The following is a 22,492-nucleotide window of genomic DNA, read 5'->3' on the forward strand; positions in this document are numbered from 1 at the left end:
GCAAAAGTGCCCGACTTAAGTGCTCAATGAATGCTTAGAAAATGAACTGTCCATGTAACTACTACACAGATAAAGACAGCGACATCTCTAGCACCCCAGAAGTTGTCCAGTCGTTATGTGTCAATTGCCCTCCAAAATAGCAACTGTTCTATTACCACGCATTGATTTCGCCTATTTTTTTTTTACTTCACATGAATGGATTCACACAGATTGTCAGATTTTTGTGTGTTTTTGCTTTGGTAGAAATCTTTTAAAAAGCTCAACTTAGGTTTAATTTGTATGTAATAAACTGTGCTCATGTAAAATGTGTAGTTCAGTGAGTTTTAAAAGAGGGATGTGCCAGTGAAACCACCACCACAATTAAGATGCAGAACATTTCTATCGCCCTGAAAAGTTCCCTCGTTTCATATTGTAGTCATTCCCTCCCCCTAGTCCCAGCTTTCAGGCAACTATTAATTTATTTTCTGTCGCTAGGGATTTTTTTTTGCATTTTCTAGAATTTTTAATAAATTGAGTCATATGATATGTATTCTTTTGTGTCTGGCTTCCTTCAGTGAGTATGATTTAGATAATTATCTGTGCAATTGCATGTATTACTAGTTTGTTTTTTTATTGCTCACAACCATTCTATTATATAGGCAGCCCTCATTTTGTCAATTTATTCATTTTGTGTATTCATTCATTGGTTTACGTTAGGGTTGTTTACAGGTTTGGATTATTATGAATAAAACTACTTGTAGTACAGATATTTTTGTGGGCATATTTTTATTTCTCTTGGATAAACAGATACTGGAGAGTGAAGTGTCTGAGTTGTGTATTATGAATACATGGAAAATTTTAAAGAAACGGCATAACACTTCTTCAAAGTGGTTGTACCATTTTACATTCACAGAATCAATTTATCAGCCTTGCAATGGTTCTACATCCTTGCCAACCCTTGGGAAGGTTGCTCTTCTAAATTTTAATTTAATCTCATTTCAGTTTTAATTTGTATTTCCTAATAACTGATGATGTTGATCATGTTTTCATGTTATTATTTGCCATCTGTATAAACTCTTTTGTGAAGTATCTTCACATCTTTGCCTCTTTTTTTTTTCTTTGATTTATAGGAGTTCTTTATGTATTCTGCATACAAATCCTTCGTCAGATATGTATGCTGCAGATGTTTTCCTCTGTTACATGACAGTGGCTTTTAAAAAGCAATTTTAAATTTTCACTTATCATTCCTTTTGTTCCTAAGAAATCGTGTTCTAGTTCAAGGTTGCAAAGATTTTTTTTTCCTATGATTTATCCTAAAAGTTTGGTCTATGATCTATTTTGATGGAATATTTATGTATGGTATAAAGTAAGGGTCAGCATTCTGCTACTCCCCACCCCCCCAATATGGTACCCAGTTGTTCTAGCAGTATTATCAAAAAGATACTGTATTCCCCCATTGCATTACCTTGCATTGTTGTCAAAAATAAATTGACCATCTCTGTGTAAGTCTATTTCTGGACTCCTCAATCTGTTCCCTTGATTCATTTGTGTATCCTTTTGTTAATAACACACTGTTTTGATTAGTGTGGCTTTATAGTCAGTCTTAAAATCAAGTGGTGTGAGTTCTCCAACTCTGTAGTTCTTTATTAAAACTGTTTTGGCTCTTTTAGTTCATTTGTGTTTCAAATAAATTTTAGAATCAGTTTGTCAATTTCTACAAAAAGTCCTACTGGGATTTTGATTGGAATTGCATTGAAACTTCAGATTGATTTTTGAGAGAAATGCGATTTTGACAATATTGAATCCTTCAATCCATGAATATGCTATATCTTTCCATTTATTTTGCTCTTTAATTTCTGTCTGCAATGCTTTATAGGTTTCAGTGCAAAGGTTTTGTATGTATTTCATATTCTGGAATGGCATAATAAATGGAATTGTACTTTCAGCTTTATTTTCCAATTGTTCTTTGTTGCAAATTGATTCAGAGTGGGAAGTTTTTAATTCTTTTATTTCTCCTGCTCTTATTAGCTGTGAATCCTCCATAAAGAAGGACTTGTAATTCCTGTTTGGTTACCTTGAAGTGCAGTACATACAGGAAAGGCAGAGAAAATGCTTAAAATTTTTTCTCTCTTTCTGTGTATTTTCTCAGTCGTGAGTTGCTACCCTCACAACTTGCAAAAGTAAGCAGTGATTTTAAAAAGTACCATTATGGAACTCACTGATTTTTATAAAGTAGATCTGTTTCACTTTACCATATTCATTGTTCTGTTTGATGTTGAAATTAATCCATCTTTGGCCAGTGGGAGCCCTTTCAAGTTGGCTTTGAGTCATTTTGATATGACTCAGTAGTCTTTGATAGATTCCTGTGACAAACTTTCCTAGATCACTGTGTCCATTTCCTGACCCAGCTCTGAAATCAGCCATTTCTTCAGGGATCCCTGATTCTTTTCCAAAGAAAGAAAGTGCTTAAGAGACCAAAAAGAGGCTTTAAGACAAAAGTAGAGCCTCCTTCATCCTCAGTCTGTTCCTCAATCCTCCCACTTTATTTGGCCAAAAGTAATAATAAACACATCGTTATTTTAGTTCTACCACCTGTTTCACGTTTGTCTTAGGATACCTACTTAACTTCTCTGTGCCTGTATTCTCATCTATAAAATGAGGATGGTTATTGCATAATGCTAGCCCCATTGGTTTTTTAACAGAGAGCCAACTTGAGTAATGGTAGGGTCGTGGCAGTAATGTGTGTTCAGTCACTCAGTTGTGTCCGACTCTTGGCAAACCTATGGACTATTACCCTCCAGACGCCTCTGTCCACGGGATTTTTCAGGCAAGAATACTGGAGTGGGTTGCCATTTCCTCCTCCAGGGGATCTTCCTGACCCAGGGATCAAACCCACATCTCCTGCATCTCCTGCACTGGCAGGCAGATTCCTTACCACTTGAGCCACCTGGGAAGCCCCGGTGGTGGTAATACTAGGTGTTAAATAGCAATAATAGTAGTAGTGAGGTTGGCTGTTCATTTTTTCCCTGCAAATTATTATGCACCTACTAAGCACTAGTCTTCGCTGAACTGGTGATTGTACTAGAAATAGAAGTCATCACAGCAGTATGAGTAATAGTCATTTAGCTTTTCAGTAAACATTTAGCAATATGAGTAATAGTCATTTAGCTTTTCAATCATGTGTGAGGTACTCTACTGGCCACTAGGGATGCAGTGGTAGTCAAGACAGGTATCATCACGTCTTTAAGGAGAAAGACAAAAAAAAAGTAAAGTGGCAAATATAAATTACTATCATGGATCCAAAATTGTTCACTTAGATTTTTCTCTAGGTTAAGCACTAAAATTTCAAGTAGTTTCATACCATCATCAAAATGATTGCTTCAAAATGGTGCTGTCCAAATGGGCACATTGAAACGTTTTCTATCTAGGCATCCGATTCGTGTTGCCGTCACTACATTTTTGTCCTAAGCACCTTTCCCTGGAGAGAATTACTTTTGATAAAGGGTGGTTCTTTGAAATAACTCAGAGGATTGCACGTGGGGCTTCTCTTCCTTCTGCTCCTTTCCTCTGGTGCTGCCCAGTGTTCCTAGCGAGCCGCCGGTCCCAAGGAGGCCACCCCTTCTGGAAATGGAGATGTGCCCTTGCTGAGGACTTGGTGTCGGAGGAGTGGAATGGTGCCATCAAAGGGAGAGTTTCTGCAGAACCCAGAGGCAGCAAACCACTTGGCTCTCACTTACTTCAGTGAGAATGAGGTCACAGGATGTCCCTTTCTGTGAATGACTGTATAAAAGGCCCTCTCCTCTTGTCCTCAGCTGAAAGTGTCCTCATGCTGGGAAGGAGTCACTTTTCCGGCTCTTTGTGCAGTTGCCAAAGGACAGTCTCAGCAGGGCAGGCATGTGGGAGCCAACGAGGTGAGAGCAGGTATTTTCCTCTCTCTCACGTTGGGGGCTGCTTACTCTCGCCACATGGACACAAAGCCTCTTAATTGGAAAGGGGATAACACAGAGTTTTCAACTGTTTGCCTTTACCATTCCCAATCCTTCTTTACTTCTTTTCTAACTGAATGGGAATTGCCCAAGCTTCAGCTTCCTTTTCGTAAGTGTACCAATTGATAGAAATCTATTCATCTCCCTATTGTGGGAAGTGGACTACTTCAGCTGCAGGAGTTGCCTACGTGGGCTTCCCAGGTGGATCAGTGGTAAAGAATCTGCCGGCTAAGGCAGCAGACGCAGGAGACACGGGATAGATTCCTGGGTGGGGAAAATCCTATAGAGTAGGAAATGGCAACTCACCCCAGGATTCTTGCCTGGAGAATTCCGTGGACAGAGGAGCCTGGCGGGCTACAGTCCATGGGGCTGCAAAGAGTCGGACATGCCTGAGCATGCATAGCACGAGGTGTCTCCATCTGGCCTTTGCCCTCAGTGATCTTGCTGACTGTGTGGTCAGGCCACTCAAGGCAGCTGTTCTCTTCTCTTTGAATATCCTTTATTCAACAAGTGCCTGCTTCACCTACATGCTACTTACATGACTGACCGTCCTTCATGCTTGCCCCAGGCACTATCTGTTGTTCTTATGGAAGAACATCTGCTAGTTTCCCCAGTAGCTGGTGAGTCAACCTGATATGGACTCTGTGTATAACTGGTAATCTCCTCCCTCTGCAACCCGGGAGAAAAGACTGTTGCCATGTCTTGCCAGCCATCCACTGCCCATGGCGGGGTGCTGCTCTAGGACCTTGTTTCAGACATGCAAGCTCCCCTTATTCATTAAACCACTGATGTCTCTGTTACTGACTCCAGGCTTTTTCTTTGGTCTTAGAACTGGGGAAGCACAGGACTTGTAGGCCCAGCTGGGTGCAGCCCAACAAGGACAGAGGTAAAATCTATTCATTCTATAAATCATCATTCAATCTGAAGGGCTTCTAGGCCCAAAACACAAAGCCAACAGTATTTCCTATCTACTCCTTCACCGTAAAGTTTACCAGCTCTGCTCTTGGACATTTACCTGGGACTTCTTTTCAATGGTATAATGGTCATGAGTCTGGGCTCAGTGTTACATGGCCTTGGGTTCAAATCTTGTCTCAGCCTAAGAGCTTACTGTGCAGCATTAGGCAAGTCACTTCACTCCTCTGAGGTTTAGTCTCTGTATTTGTCACAAGGAGATACTAGGAGTCAGTTGGACATCCGGTATTTATGAAGTGTCTATGATGTATCAGGAACTTCCTTCATAGGCACAGAGATGAAGACAGATAACAAACATGCACAAAAATAAATGAGATGGTTTCAAATTTTGATAAATAGAACAGGGTAATAGCAGAGGGATAGAGTAGTTTGCTTGTGTTGTTTGTGTGTGTGTGTGTGTTTTTAAAGAAAAAAATGATTCAAGGAGGAGGGAATGATATGCTGTCAAATACTGCTAAGTGGCTAAGTAAAGGCCAGAAATTGGCCACTGGCTTTGGCCAGACGTGGTCTGTTGATGACCTTTACTAGGGACGTGCTATGAATAGCCTCTGACCTTTATATGTTAATAATAAAGGGAAAGTATGTGCTGATTCTGGGTTTTTAGAGAGTCTAGAATGATCCTTTCAACGGAACGAATGCTATAGTTTGGCTGAATTTTAAAAAAGAAAATCTGTAAGGAATGTTATATTTCTGACTCCAATAATTGCATTATAGATAATAGGAAAAAAAATTAATGGCTACTGATGACCCTTTTAGTTTGTGTTATTTACTAGGGCCTGCCACAGTATCTCCAAAATATCCAGCTGTTAGGGTGCTCATTAAAAACATTTTTTGAATAAAAAATCTTTTACATGTGACAGCATCAAAATAACCAAGTTGAAATGGATCCCAGTGACTTTTAAACACACATCAAAGCCAAAGTTTATGAGCAGCATTTAGGGCTAATTAGAATGGACTCCTTTCTTTGTGTCTGTCATAGGGATGTGTTCCTTAAATTCTTTCCCCCTTTTTTCATTTATCACAGTGGCTTTTCATCTTGTTGCTTTTCTCCAGCCATCAGAGGAAGCTATGGCCAAATAGTGTGCTTCACTGGGGAGAAAAAGCCATCTCTGTGGGTAAGGAAGTGGGGGATAAAGGCCAATTCCTATTGATTCCTGTTTCTCACACAGAGTGATGCCTTTAACACTCCGTAATGAAAGTTTTTATATGTGAGAGGATTACCAACATTGGGCTGTTATTGTCCTTTGATGTGCCCCAGAAATATTACAGCAGAAGTTATTAAGGAATAAATTGTGGGACACCAACTGTTCTGCTGAAGCTGCTTTGCCCCTAGCGAAGTTATGTGGTGGCAAATTTTCTTTTTCACCTTTTTTAAAATTATTATTATTAGAGGGGGATGTTAGAGTAGATTGTCAGCCTGTTTCACTTCAGGACAGAAAATAAATGGAGCCTTAAAGATTAACAACGGTATCTAGGCATCGGTGGGCAATGCACATTTCCCCAGCTTTTGCCCATTTTATAGATGAGGACAGTGAAGCTCAGAGGAGTCAGGAGTTGGCCAGGGTCACCCTGCTAATTGGATACCCACCCAGGGACATGGAACCGGCTTAAGTTTCTCATTCTGTTTCCACCTAAAACGTAGCCATCGCTGCGTTCACCTGGAAGGAAGGTTAAACTTGTTTAAAGCCTGGAAACTGATGAAATATGCGGAAATCATGTGCTGTGAGACCATGTGTTCTGCAGCTCTCTGCTGAACCGGAAATCGCTGGGGCACCGGGGTGGGTCTGAAACCTTTCCCTGGCAGCTGGGTTTGGTGTCTGCAGAGGCGAACTGTGGCTCCCGTTTAAATCGCTCAGATGGAAATGGGGCAGCGCCTGAGTGTGGGCTCATGCTTTCCCTCTGCTTGCTCAAATGAAGCTGCCTAACTGCGTTCTTGGGGAGGCTGCAGGTTTGTCAGCGGTCAGCTAGTATTTCCAAGCAGCTCTTCTGAACGCGGGGAGCATGAATTTCCTTTCCCCAACTGACGGCAGGCAAAGTAGAGTCACTGCAGAACAGCTCGAGTGTTCTAAATTTGGATTGCTTTCTTTGGCACTTTTATTAATCTAAAAGACATCACATCGTGCTTTTTTTCCCCCTTAACTCTATTTTGATCCTTCATTTTGTAGATTACTGGGTAAGAAATGTTCTAAGTATGTAAATATCTCCTTTGTTGTATTAAAATAGAATTATTATTAATTGTATTTCTAATAATGATAACTATTATTATTACTACTAATAATAGACTAATAATGTTTATTGTGTGTTTTCTGGGGGACTAAGCATTGTGCTAACAGCTTTATATGTATCATTTGATTTAATCCTTGAAATAGTCCTGCCATATAGAAGCTTTCATTATTTCTCTTTTACAGATAGAAAAACTGAGACTCAGAGAGGTTAGGGAATTTGCCCAATTTCACACAGCTAGTAAGTGGTCCAGTCAGGCTGTGGAATCAAGTGGTATTACTTATATCCCCTGTTTCTAACCACATACTTGCTGCCTTCTTGGTGCGGGTTAGTAAACTATGAGAGTATTTTGAGCAACATTTTCTGCTCATGAGTTAAAGGGCTTTTCATGTATTTTTAAAATTAGAGATTGGCTTTTGTTTCAGGCTTGTCTTAGTCTACACTTGCATTTTCTAGAGAAGGAAACTGAAGCCCAGAGAACTAAATGTCAGCAGCGTGGCTCTGTCTTCTTACCTGCTCCCTCTTCCCTCCGTTTTCCTTTGCTTACAAGGCACCCACTTCTGACCAAGTTCAGTATCAAGTTCAAGACTCTGTATTATCAGTAACTTCTTAGTACTCAAAGGCTGAAGAAACTGTGCTTTTTTTGCTTTTTGGTCAAGGTCTAGAATGAACCTCTATTATATTGTCTGACAAGGTGGGAAATCTTTTCAATCAATTCTTAAAAGGAAGAGAACTTTGTTTTTTAACTCTTTTCTTGATGACACTGACTTTAAGAAATGACATTTATTCTAAGGTTTATTTATTAGTTGAGAGTAAAATAAAGACATTAACACGGCGTCCTGTTCATAACTGTGGGAATTAGGGAAAATTTATAGCTACTTGATTCTACTTGTAGAATATATTATAAAGCATCATGATGGAGTTCTTTTGAGCAATCTGAGAGATGTGGGATGTATTTTTATCTGATTAGTTTTGTCGGTAAACCATACCTGAAAGTGAGGACCTAGATTTTACTTTGCATTTTTGCAACTGCTTTATGATCCTGAGGAAATTGTGTTTTTACCCTCTGTTTGAAGAAGAGGCACCTTTCTCTAACACCTCTCCTGTGTTCAGATTAATACAGTTGGCCGTGACTACAAAAGCAAAGACTTTGACCCCTCTGGGAAATGGGCCCATTTCAACTTGGGAGCTAAGACAGTTCTATTTTATCTAAAGAGATGGGCAGGTGTAAAAAGCAGGTACTAAAAGTATTTCTTGTGGAAAACCTGTTCCTTCCATCCCCGGTGGTAATTAAGAGATTGGAATTTCTGGCACAGTTCAGAAAGATCATCCTTATGCATAATTGTCTCCCTGACTACTATAACCATCCTTAGATGAGCTAACAGTTTAAAAATTAGGTAACCCCTGAGAGTTGCTTGTGATTGTCTTCGTGGTTTACCCCATTTTGTCAAGCCAACAGTCCTCCTGTGGTGATAAGAAGCTGCCCTCTTCCCCAAACTCTCCCCAACTCTCCATGAGACATTCCAGTTGAAACTAGAAGCTTCATATGTACACACTGCTGTACTTACAGGAGAAGGAAATGGCAACCCACTCCAGTACTCTTGCCTGGAGAATCCTGTGGACAGAGGAGCCTGGTTGGCTGCCCTCTATGGGGTCGCACAGAGTCGGGCACAACTGAAGCGACTTAGCATGCATGCATGCATTGGAGAGGGAAATGGCAACCCACTCCAGTATTCTTGCCTGGAGAATCCCAGGGACGGAAGAGCCTGGTGGGCTGCTGTCTATGGGGTCACAGAGTCACATGAGTGAAGTGACTTAGCAGCAGCAGCAGCAGCAGCTGTACTTACAATGGGTAACCGACAAGGACCTGTCATAGAGCACAGGGAACTCTGCTCAATGTTATGTGGCGGCCTGGATGGGAAGGGAGTTTGGGGGAGAGTGGATGCATATATGTGTGTGGCCGAGTCCCTTCACCGTGCACCTGAAACTATCACAACGTTTTTAATCAGCTATGTGTGTGTATGCTCATTTGCTTAAGTCCTGTCCAACTCCTTGTGACCCATGGACCGTAGCCCACCAGGCTCCTCTGTCCATGGGATTCTACAGGCAAGCATGTTGGAGTGGGTTGCCATGTTCTTGTCCAGGGGATCTTCCCAACCCAGGGATCGAACCAGCGCCTCCTGCATTGCAGGTGGATTCTTTACCATGGAGCCACCAGAGGGAAGCCTGTTAATTGGCTATACCCAAATACAAAATAAAAAGTTAAAAAAAAAGAAAAAAGGAAACTAGAAGCTTCAGCTTATTGTGCCAGAAGCTTTGGCACAGACATTCCAAATTTAGGAATCCTACCCATGGTGTTCCACTTATCCATCTCTAAATCCTACTAGAAGGTGCTAATAATCTGTCTGGTTCTATGTAGCTGTGTAGGACAAACAATTACAAGCAACAGCTAATTCTTTCCCGTGTCTCATCTTACAGGAAACTGGGTTTTTGCGGTACCCAAAGTGATTTATTGTTTGCTGTGCAAATGAGCAGAGTCAGGTTTTAAAACAGTTTTAAGATTTCTCTGGAGGAAAGGCACAGTCTCCGTATAAGTCATTATCTTGGGGATGCTGTGTGGCACACACAGGGTGGCATATGGTGGTGGTGGATGGACTGAGGCCCAGAGAAACTTCAGAGACTGTTTGATGGATTTCTCTGACACTCTGAATTAGACAGTGCCCCAGGAGATGAAAGTAAGGTATTTTTCATGAGGTTTTTTTTTTTTTTTTTCCCCCCTCCCCTGCTAACTTCCCCACTTCTCTAAGGGTTAATTAATTTTTGTTTCTTTACCCAAGGAACCTGCCTCTGGATTAGGTTGATGACAGACTGATGAATGGATGGATCCGACAAGCTCAGGCATTTTTGCCATCTGCCTCCTGTGTTTCTGCTTGGATCCTCTTGGTATAAATCAGAATAATAGTGAAACAATACACAGGCATTGGAAAGAAAAGGTGCCTATTTTTAGGCTCTCTGAAAAATTTTCCTTTTATTTGATTTTGGTGGTTTCAGTCATATCTTCTAATACAGTTTCATACAAATGTAATCTGGCTTCCCCAGCCTAGTACAACCCAAATCAAAACAATATTATACCTCTTCACAGCTGTAAATCCTTCCTCAAATTAAAGCTCTGAAACTTAATCTGCTAGAGGTCTACAGAGAAGGAGGGGCACCTCCAGCACCCCACCACGGATAGCATTAAGCATCTAATGACAACTTGACAGAGACTTTTATCTTTTGTCCCTTGTGAAATCAAATCTTCAAAGTTATCTGCCTCTTCTTTGAAACTTAGCACATGCTGTACTGGGCCAGGTGTCTCAAAGCTGATACTGAGGGGCAGAGACTGAGAGCTGTGTTTTTTTTTTTTTTCCCACCCATTTTTTTCTGGACTGCCTTCTTTTTCTTTTTTTATGACCTGGGGAAGATAGGAGAGTAATGTTTGAGATGTGGCTACTTCCCAAAACAGTTAAAGACACAGAGATGCAGAATCTCAACAGGGACTCAAGTAGGATATTGACAAATTAGTTGACCTCACCAATTCAGTTCGGTTCAGTCGCTCAGTCATGTCCGACTCTTTGTGACCCCATGAACCACAGCACGCCAGGCCTCCCTGTCTATCACCAACTCCCGAGTCCACCCAAACCCATGTCTATTGAGTCGATGATGCCATCCAACCATCTCATCCTCTGTCGTCCCCTTCTTCTCCTGCCCTCAATCTTTCCCAGCATCAGGGTCTTTTCCAATGAGTCAGCTCTTCGCATAAGGTGGCCAAAGTATTGGAGTTTCAGCTTCAACATCAGTCCTTCCAATGAACACCCAGGACTGATCTCCTTCAGGATGGACTGGTTGGATCTCCTTGCAGTCCAAGGGACTCTCAAGAGTCTTCTCCAACACCACAGTTCAAAAGCATCAATTCTTCAGCACTCAGCTTTCTTTATAGTTCAACTCTCACATCCATACATGACCACCTCACCAATTACCCAATGAATTAAAGCAGAGTGAAGTCAGACAAGGGCTGGGGTGGGTAAGTCTCAGGTAAGAGGGAGCAACAGAAAGTGAGAGATCTGGATGAGGTGAAGTTCTTGGTGAAGCTGACAGTGTGGAAGAGTGGGCAGGGGGCCAGGCAGAGTCTGCAAGGAAGTCTGGGGTGAGGCTCACTAAGTAGGTGGACGTTAGCATCAGGGTCCCACATAAGAGAGACACTTAACCCAATCCTTAGGTCTAGAACACAGTTAGTTTCCAGAAAGGTGGTGGTTCAGTAGCTACTGTTTAACCCTTATTATTTTAGGAATTTTCTAGGACTTCTAGACCTGTTCCTCTTAAGGCTGGGCTCTGACTGCTTTGGGAAGAAACCTGATTCTTTCATTTCCAAATAAGAGGACAAGCCTCTATCCTCGGTGATCTTCCAGGAGATTGCTAGGCATTTAGGTCTCCTTGTGGCCTATCTGTGGGCCAATTATTTAGAATCATTTGCCTTCTTTTCAACAGGCAGTCAGCTTGTTGGCGGTTAGCTTCCTCATGCTGCTTTTCATTTACAAAACTGAAGGGACCAGACTATGATGCCAGTTCCAGATCCCAGAAAATGCTTCTTGGTTACTGAGATCACTTTGAAAATGAGGCCAGACCTCTTGGCTAGGAGACTCTTGGGATATTTTATTGATACATAGAGTCCCTGAAGACATAGGTGTCAGGTCGTGTCCCAGGTCTCTGGGAGGATACTTTCAGAACAATACTGTAAGAGTACTTCTCATCATTTTCATCTCCAGGGAAGCCGGTATGACAAAGGAATGGTAACAGGTTATCATTCATTCAAAAACTGTATTCCAAGAGCGGTTAACAAGTGTCAGGCAATTCAGGTGGTGTTTTAGGATATGGGAAGACTGTGGTGAAGAAAATAGATGGTGTCCCTATTCTCATGATGGCCACATTGCCATCTTTGAATGAGTACTGTGTTTTAAAGATTGTAAGTAGCCTGAAATAACTTGAAATTTCTCACTAGAGGGAGGTTTTCATTGTGTGTGTGCATGCTCAACTGAGTCTGACTCTTTGTGACCCCACGGACTGTAGCCCGCCAGGCTTCACTACCTGTCAGCCTCCTCTGTCCATGGAATTTTCCAGGCAAGAATACTGGAGTGGGTTGCCATTTCCTTTTTCAGGGACCTTTCTGACCCAAGGATCAAACTGGCGTCTCCTGCATTGGCAGGCATATTCTTTACTGCTGAGTCATCAGGGACGCCCTGTCCTCTCCCTTACCGTCCCTTACCCCATTCCACCCAGCCAAGCCAGGTGGAAGCTCACTCTGGGCAGATGTGGCCAAGAAGATGGAGCTCACTTTCGCTTCAGATTCTAGTCAAGGTATGTAGTATCTCTTCCTTGAAAGAGAAAGGTAGGCTGCAAGCTTAGCTGGGGAGCTAAGACCCTGTATGTCTTGCTGCCAAGAAACCAAAACATGAAACAGAAGCAGTATTGTAATAAATTAATAAATTCAACAAAGACTTAAAAAACACAACAAAGAAACAAAAAGAATAGAGGGGGATGAAGCTTACTATAGGAAACTCACTTGATTTGAAACCGTGGAGAATTTTAAGCCTAAGAGGTGCTCTCCAAAACAATAAGGCATTGTGTGTGTTTGTGTGTGTGTGTGTGCTCAGTTGCATCTGACTCTTTACAATTGAACCCAGGATTGAACCCATGTCTTCTGCATTGGCAGGCTCATTCTTTACCACTCTGCCACCTGGGAACCCAGGGTTTTGTGGTGGTGAGCAATTAAGAGTTGGTGAGTAGTTCTATGAAAGCAGTAAGCTAAAGTTTCCCTCTCCTAGTTTACCAGAGAGTATCAGGGAAGAACTGCCCTCCTGGAGTCAGAAAAAACTGAAAAACAGGCTTCAAAAACAACCCTTGCAAAGGAGCCTGAATTTAATTGGATCAAACTGTGGAGCAATTTGTGCTCCCAAGGCATTGTTGAAAATAATAGATCAGCAGGAAATTAGTGAAGCCTAACAACTGGATGTGACACTAAATGATGCAGACAGCCCAACAGATGGTGGCGGGATAGGGGGTGAAGGGGGTGGTTTGGAGAAAGTTAAAAGAGAACCGTGAAGCACATTCTTCTCCAGTGTATGTGGAATGTTCTCCAGCTACACTGTAAAATACACCTCAAAACATTTAAAAGGATTGAAATCATATGAAGTATGTTCTCTGATCAGAACAGTATAGAATTACAACTCAGTGTAGAATTACAACTCAATAAGAGAAAATTGGGAACTTTATAGATATGTAGAGATTAAACAACACATTCCTAAATAATCAATGGGCCGAAGAAAAAATTACAAGGAAATGAGAAAAAAAAAAAAAAAAACCTTGTGATAAATGAAAATGAAGACATGTCAAATTTATGAGATGCAACTGAAACAATGCTTGGGGGAAATTTATAGCTTTAATCGCTTGTATTAAAAAGGAAGAAAGATTTCAAATCAGTAACCTATCCTAAACTGTAAAACAAAGAGGAAAAATGAATCCAAAGTAAACGGAAGGACAGAAATATTTGATAATAAAGAATGGAGCAAGAATTAATGAAATAGAGAAAAGAAAAACAAATAAAGGAAATCAACATAAGCAAAAATTGCCTCTTTGAAAAGATTAACAAAATTGACAAACCTTTAGCTAGACTGACCTAGGAGAAAAAAGGAGAAAACTCAAGCTACCAAAATCAGACATGATGAAGGGGGCATTGCTACTGACTGTATAGAAAGAAAAGATTACAAGGGAATACTAGAAACAAATACGTGTCAACAAATTAGATGAAATACACACATTGCTAGAAATATGAAAATTAGGACCACTGACTCAATAACTGAACTGAACTGACTCAAGAAGAAATATACAATCTGAACAGATTCATAATAAGTAAAATAAACAGATATAATTAGTAATTAAAAATACCCCACCAAGAAAAGCTCATGTACAGAAAGTTTCACTGGTGGGTTCTACCAAACATTTAAAGAATAGTTAATACTAATTCTTTATAAACTGTTCTGAGTTGGACAAAGAGAGAATACTTCCTAAAGCATTCTGATCACAAATATCCTGACACCACAACTGGATAAAGACATCACATGCTGAGAAAACTACAGACCATTATCTCAAAATATAAACACAAAGATCCTCAACAAAATACTAACAAATTAAATTCAGCAACATATGAAATGAATACAACATGGCCAAGTGGGATTTATACCAGGAAGGCAAGATTGGTTAAACTTGTGAAAAAATAAATGAATATAATATACCATATTAACAGAATAAAAGACAAAACACACATGATCATATGGAGAGATACAGAAAAAAATTTGAAAAAAATGAAATACCCTTTCATAATAAAAACAACCAGTGAAGCAGGAGGGTAGGGAACTTCATTAACCTGATAAACAGCATATGGAAGAATGTTCAAAATCATTAGCCATCAGGAATATGTAAATCAAAATTACAGTTAGAATGCCATGTCATATCCACAAGATGGCTATAATCAAAGGAAGGATGTAGAGAAATTAGATACATGGTTGTGTGTCCCACCTTATACACTGATGGTGGGAATGTAAAATGGTACAGACACTTTGGAAAGCAGTTACTCATGTGGTTAAATATAGTGTTATTTAATTCAACAATTCTACTGCTAGATATATACCCAAGAGATATGAAAATGTGTCCACATAAAAATTTGTCCATGAATATTCATAGTAGTGTACTTGCCAAAAAGTACAATTCATGGACAAATTTTTATGTGGACACATTTTCATATCTCTTGGGTATATATCTAGCAGTAGAATGTCTGAAATGTCTATCAACTGATGAATGTGTAAGTAAAATGTGGTATATCCTTTCAATGACATATTGTTGTTGTTGTTTTAGTCTCTTTGTGTCTGACTCTTTGTGACCCCATGTACTATAGCCTGCCAGGCTCCTCTGTCCATGGCATTTCCCAGGCAAGAATAGTAGAGTGGGTTGCCATGCCCTCCTTCAGGGGATCTTCCCAACTCAGGGGTTGAACCTGCGTCTCCTGCATTAGCAGGCAGATTCTTTACCCATGAGCTACTTGGAAAGTCCCAATGACATACTACTTGGCAATGAAAAGAAATTAAGTTGGCAATGTGTGCCACAGCATGGATGAAACTTGAAAACATTTTATTACATGAAAGAAGCTAGTCAAAAAAGAGAACATATTGGACATAAGAGTCCTACTAATTCTGCCACAGGCAAACTTAAAATTATTAACATTGCTCAGTAATTTCCTTAAGATTCTGAAACCTTGGTTCTAGTTCTGCCTTTTTGCTGCTTTGTTCTTTTTCTCCATAATAAAATCCTCTCCCACCCTTCTGAAATATTTTACATTCTGAATCATTATTGAATCTATTGTCTCTTCCCATTCTTATTATCCCTGTTCTTGTTCAGGTTTCTATACTTTGCTGAGATTTTGCACCAGCTTCCTAGCTTGGTCCCCTGGCCTTCTGTCTGATTGCATTCAAGCCTACCGTAGCTGTAGGGATTTTCATAAACTTCACATCTACTCTATCAGTCCTCTGCCTAAGCTCTCCAAAAATATATCTATCACTGTCAGATGAAATTCAAGCTTGTCAACATGGCTTACTTAGAAAGTAAACCAACCTTTCCTGCTCATCTCTCACCTTGACTGTATGCTTCTTGCTATCTCTTCTGTTTGCACAGATCTGCAGGAAGTTCTTTGCATGCACTTTGCTGCTTTTTGTCTTTACCCTGCATCCATACCATTCCTTCTCCTTGGAATGCTATCCTCATCCAAGTGTTAGCCACCTGACTCCTATAAGTCATAGCATAAACAGTTTATCTCGGTGTTACCCTAGCATTGCACTAACCATGTTTTGTCATGACTATCTTTTTATGTGTTGTAGGATTTTTGTTTTAAAAAGTAAAGGTTGTGTGTCACTCATTACTGTATAGCACATTGCCCAGTGCATGGGAGATACTGACGGAAGGAGGTGGAGAGGGAGATATTGATGCTGAAAGAAGCCTTCCACTCCCTTCACCTGGTTTCAGGCAAGCTAAAGACCAATTCAGGCTAGGGCAACTTATTAACTAGCCAAGGTTTTCCTAAAGAGACTCCAGAATGAACACTTCTTTGCTCTTTCTAGGATTTTTCTATCCTGACAATCCATTTCTGACTGTTGTTCAACTTGTGTTTCACGAATATTGTATCTTCATGCTTTTTCCATTTGTTCTGGTTTAACTAAGTCTGTGGATCACCCAGTGTCTTCTACACTGTAGTCCGTTATAAAACATAAAGGTATTGGACTTAAACATCAGTATCTGCATTTGAGGGATGCATGTACGTGAAACTTCATTTTAGGACAGAACACAGTCCATACCTATGAAAAGGATATACATTTTTGCAGCTATCAAGAACAGTCGTTTCTTAGCCAGGAGGACTTGAGTATGGCACTGAAAATATGAGGATGGGACATTTATTTGAGGAAGCTGAACTTTGGTTTCAGATAGATCCAGCTATGCAATTACATAACAACATAGAAGATTATTTCTTGCTCACATAACAGATAAATGACAGTTTATTGTATGTCTACTATGTGTGCCAGGTACTGGCTGAGGCACTACAAATATGGACTTGGAGAAAATAGGCAAGGTCTCACAGTGCTCCTTACGATGGGCTTTATGGGGCAAAAGGTGGTCTGTGTTTCCAGGCACTTACAGGTTAAGGTATATGACTGTCACAGCACCATCTCCAAGTCATGGGTGGGGTTGTTGTTTATTGTTCAGTCGCTAAGTTGTTTCTGACTCTTTGCCACCTCAGGGAGTGCAGCATGCCAGGCTCCCCCATCCTTCACTATCTCCCTGAGTTTTCTTAAATTCATATCCAATGAGTTGGTGATGCTATGTAACCATCTCATCCTCTGCCACCTCTTTCTCCTCTTGCCTTCCAACTTTCCCATCATCAGAGTCTTTTCCAATGAGTCGGCTCTTCCCATCAGGTGGCCAAAGTATTGGAGCTTCCGCTTCAGCATCAGTCCTTCCAATGAGTATTCAGGGTTGATTTCCTTTAGGATTGACTGGTTGGATCTCCTTACTGTCCAAGGGACTCTTAGGAGGGTGGGGATACCATCAGAATTATCTGCTCATTGGATCCCTGCCTAGCTGGACAGAGATGCCTTGTGGGACAGTTAGATGGAAGGAGAGAGGATGCTTGTTTAGAACACAAAGCTCAGAAATGTGCCAAAGGCTGAAAGTATCAATGCAGGACAAGGTTTGAAATGATGTACTTTTTAAACCCTTGCAGGACACGGACACCCCTTTCCCATGTGCTTCTCACTTTAAAGAAGACATGCCTTCCCTGAGACCTCAGTCCTGCCAAAAACAACAACAACAACAAAACCACAGACCAACCAAACAACAACAACAGCAACAACCAAAACTCTTGAGAACCTCAGGGGCCTTAAATCCTCACTAAGTGTGATTTCCAACACATAAATCCAGTCAGCCTGGACTGAGGTGTTGACATTGGATTTACTTGCATGACTTAATAGCTTATTTCAGAACCCTCTCAGAGTTCCTTTTTTCCCATTGAGTTGTGATTATTTTGCTATGTTTCCTGTGGATGAAATTCACATGCACTCGGGATTTACTATATATTCTCCTTTGCCTTTCTCTCACTTAACAGTGCAGTCATCCTTCACCTCTAATGAAAAAAAGAAAAACAGCTTCCTAAGCAACTGACTACCAGGTTGTATGAAAACCCTGTCTAGAATTCTTCCTTTAAAAAAATCCACATTATGAAATTTAGATCACTTTAAAGAAAGAGCAAGATGGAGCCATGATAATTGAGTGAAATGTGGATATGATCCTGTCTGTGTTGGGTGCAAATGACCTTATCAGCCAATTTAGGATTAAGAGAAAAGGGCAAGTGGGTGTTTTTACCTGTGGAGGTTACTTTGGAGCAGCAGTGTGAGACTTGGAGGCCTGACTGGCTCTTGAGTCTTGGCCCCATTACCAGCCATTAATATCATTTTGAGCTAGAAATATAACCTCTCTGAACCTCAGCATTTTTGTCTCCAAAATGGGGATAGCAATCTCTACATTGTGTATAGCCCTAGGGGCTCAATCATTATGAAAAAGGAAAAGGTTTCTCATCTGTAGAGAATGGATACTCTGTTGGCATACTGGGTGTTCAGTCAAAGGGCTAATTCCCCCTAGAGTTTAACTGTCAGACCACGTAGCAGTATTTCAACGGCTTAATTCTTTTTTGTCTTGACTTTGTCAATCGTGCACCAACCTTAAGCATTTCTGGAGTTGCTGCTATATGACCATCACTGTACAGTCATCTTGGAAGACAAAAAAAGTTTCAGACTACAGAGTGTCAACCATGGAAATGTATTTTCTGGAATATTTTTCCATGTAATGCTCTGTGTCATCACTACCACATGCTTTAAAAAATGCAAATTTCAGAATAAATTTATGGAAGAATTCTTATATGTTCAGAAAACTTAGTAGACATATACCCATATATGTGTGCATGTGTGCTAAGTCACTTCAGACATGTCCAACTCTTTGTGACCCCATGGACTGTAGTCTGCCAGGCTCCTCTGCCCATGGGATTTTCTAGGCAAGAATACTGGAGTGGTTTGCTATGTCCTCCACCAGGGGATCTGGAGAAGGACATGGCACCCCACTCCAGTACTCTTGCCTGGAAAATCCCACAGACGGAGAGTCCTGGTAGGCTACAGTCTATGGGGTCGTGAAGAGTCAGACATGACTGAGTGACTTCAGTTTAAATTTTCACTTTCACGCATTGGAGAAGGAAATGGCAACCCACTCCAGTATTCTTGCCTGGAGAATCCCAGGGACAGAGGAGCCTGGTGGGCTGCCATCTGTGGGGTTGCACAGTGTCGGACATGACTGAAGTGACTTAGCAGCAGCAGCCACCAGGAGATCTTCCCAATCCAAGGATCGAACCTGCGTCTCCTATGTCTTCTGCATTGATAGGTGGATTCTTTACCACTAGCACCACCTGGGAAACCCTATTCATATATACGTATATTAAAAGGCAGAATGAAATCATGCATTCCAAGTTATTAGTAGCATTTACCCTTAGATGTGAAAAAAGGATTGACATGAAAGAATCATTTGGGGTTTAAATGTTTAGTCTAGTCTTCTAAATGATTTGAGGTTTTTGCAACAAGAATGTAATCATGTATTAATTTGATTTTTTTTAAATCAATATACTTTTTTTTGGGATAAGTTTTAGGCTTACAGAAAAACTGAGCAGAACATATACCATATACCCCATCACTCTCCCCAGGTCCTCTATTGTTAATATACTGTGTTAGTGTGATAGGTACATTTATTATAGTTGATGAGCCAATTCTGACACAGTATTATTCACGAAAGTCTGTAGTTTACATTAGGTTTCACTCTTGGTGTTATACATTCAATTTGACAAATGTTTAATGACCTGTATCCAACATTATAGTATCTCACAGAATAGTTTCATTTCCCTAAAAATCCCCGGTACTCCCCCATTCATACTTTCTAGTTCCACTGAACACCTTGCAACTAGTTTTTATTTTTTAACTGTCTCCATTGTTTTCCTTTTCCACTATGTCATATAATTGGAATTATACAGTATGTAACCTTTTCAGATTGGCTTCTTTCACTTATCAATATGCTATTAAAGTTCCCCCATGTCTTTTCATGGCTTTGTACCTCTTTTCTTCATTGTCTGGAGTCACCACAGCTTGTTTATCCACTCACCTGTTGAAGGCCATCTTAGTTGTTTCCAAGTTTTAGCAGTCATGAATCAAACTGCTTTAAACCTTCTTGTGCGGGCTTTGCATGGACATGAGTTTCCAAATCATTTGGGTAAATATGAGGTTCTGTTGAGTAAGTTTATGTAAGAGTATGAGTCGTAAAGTACTTGAAGTAGTAAGAGTATGTTTGATTTGAAAGAAACCGCTAAGCTGCCTTCCAGAGTGGCTGTACCATTCTGCATTCCCACCAGCAATGAATGAGAGTTCCTGTTGCTCCACATCCTCCCCAGTATTTGACGGTGTTAATGTGTATGATTTGCATTACTCTAATAAATGTGCAGTGGCATCTCATGTTATTTTAACTTTGTAACTCACTAATAACATGGGATTGAGAGTATCTTTTAATATGCTTATTTTCTATCTGTATGTCTTCTTTGATCTGGTGTCTGTCAAGTCTGTGGCCCATTTGAGTCATTCACTTTCTTATCACTGAGTTTGAATTATTTCTGTGTTTTGGATAATAGTTCTCTATCAGATATGCCTTTTGCAAATAGTTTCTCCCAGTCTGTGGCTTATCTTCTTGTTCTCTTGACAGTGTCTTTCACAGAGCTGAAGTTTTTAATTTTAATGAGGTTCAGCTTATCAATTATTTCTTTCATGAATTATGCCTTTGGTGTTATATCTATAAAGTCATCGCCGTACCCAAATCATCTGTCTTTTCTCCTATGTTATTTCCTAGGACTTTACATTTTATATTTAGGCCTATGATCCATTTTGAATTAGTTTTCGTGACGGGTGTTAGGAAGGTCTGTGTCTGGATTTTTTTTTTCCTTTTCATAAGGATGTCTAGTTGTTCTAGCACCATTTGTGGAAAAGACTATTCCTTTATCCATTCAATTGCTTTTGCTCCTTTGTCAAAGATCATTTGACTATATTTCTGTGGTTCTATTTCTGACATCTCTATTCTATTCTATTGATCTATTTGTCTGTTCTTTTGCCAGTACTCTACTGTCTTGGTTACTGTAGCTTTGTAACAAGTCTTAAAGTTTGAGACTGTCAGTCTTCTGACTTTGTTCTTTTCCTTCAATTTTGTGTCGGGTATTCTGGATTTCCATATCAACTTTAGAATCAGTTTGTTGATGTCTGCAAGCTAGCTTGCTGAAGCTTTTATTGAGATTGCATTTAATTTGTAGATTAAGTTGGGAGGAACTAACAACTTAATAATATTGTCTTTTTATTTATTTCCATGGAATCTGTTTTCTTAAAGATCTACTTTGATTTCTTTCATCAGAGTTTTATTGTTTTCTTCATAGAGATCTTAGAGATATTTTGTTCAAGTTGTGCCTATGTATTGCATTGGGGGAGGATATTAATCTAAATGGCATTGTGCTTTAAGTGTAAAATTCTGATATATAAGAAAGTGATTGACTTTCATTAACCTGGTATCCCACCACGCTGCTGTAATCACTTATTAGTTTCAGAACACTATCACTTGTACAGTTTTATCAAAAAAGAATAAAAGGAGATTGAGGAGAAAACTGATTCAGCAGACCTATACACAATATAATATTTAAAATATGATGAAATATTTTGACACCAGGTATGACTTTTGTGAGTTTCCCATAGTGCTTGCAATTGCTTTTGTTTATACTTGTAAATGTACAGATTCATATAATTAATTGACGTACACACACATCTGTCATGAATTCATAAGAAGTGTTGTATGAATTAATAGGTTATAGACATCCAAATAGACATATTGATGTCTAGCAGAGGCAACTCTACTCAAGACTTTGTAATGGCCTATATGGGAAAATAATCTAAAAAAGAGTGGATATATGTATTTTGTTGTTGTTTAGTTACTGTCATGTTCAACTGTTTTGCACGCCCGTGGACTAAGACATCCAAATAATATACATATATAATATGTATAGATATGTAAGTCAGTTACATTCACAGAAGCAAAGTAAGTGAAAAAGAAGAATCTAGGCAATGGCATTTCTAATGATCATGGCTCAGTGATGAGATATATAAGGGACAAGGGTGTAGTGACTCAGAGACCCATCACAGTTTCAATACAGAAAGCAGGGCCATGTTGAAGGAACTTCTTACGGCTCATCAAATTTTTCAGTGCACAACAGTGAGGACATTTGTGCACACTTGTCTGACTCCCAAGGATGGCTTTTTCATCTCTTTGCCTTTTGTATCTTCTGACTTCCTCTCCGGTTGGCTGACTCCCTTTGGAACCATACAGAGAAGAATATTCTGAGAAATTAAGTCTTGCTATCTGCTTTGCAATGCAGATTGCTGAGAAGAATTTGATAATTCAGGATTGATAATAGATCATCCAACGTCCTGTATTTATTTATTATTTTTAAACTTTTTATTGGCATAGAGTTGGTTTACAGTGTTGTTTAGGTTTCAGGTGTACAGCAGAGGGAATAAGTTATATATGTGTCATATATGTGTCCAGGCTTCCCTGGTGGGTCAGTGGCAAAGGATCCA

At 40.0% G+C, this 22,492-nt stretch overlaps 1 protein-coding gene across 20 annotated transcripts in view; it reads left to right on the plus strand.

The window, feature by feature from the left end:
- Window positions 1–22,492, plus strand: part of FHIT (fragile histidine triad diadenosine triphosphatase) — a 1,512,191-nt gene that overhangs the window by 616,827 nt on the left and 872,872 nt on the right. The window contains exon 7 of one of the 20 annotated variants that reach the window (XM_061128188.1): window positions 4,795–4,851. The exons of the other annotated variants lie outside the window; for them this stretch is intronic. The gene's annotated coding sequence lies outside the window, so the exon portion shown is untranslated. The remainder of the gene's footprint in view (window positions 1–4,794; window positions 4,852–22,492) is intronic. 20 annotated transcript variants of the gene reach the window in all.

This window comes from Dama dama, chromosome 24 (assembly GCF_033118175.1).
Source record: "Dama dama isolate Ldn47 chromosome 24, ASM3311817v1, whole genome shotgun sequence".
Lineage (NCBI taxonomy): Eukaryota > Metazoa > Chordata > Mammalia > Artiodactyla > Cervidae > Dama > Dama dama.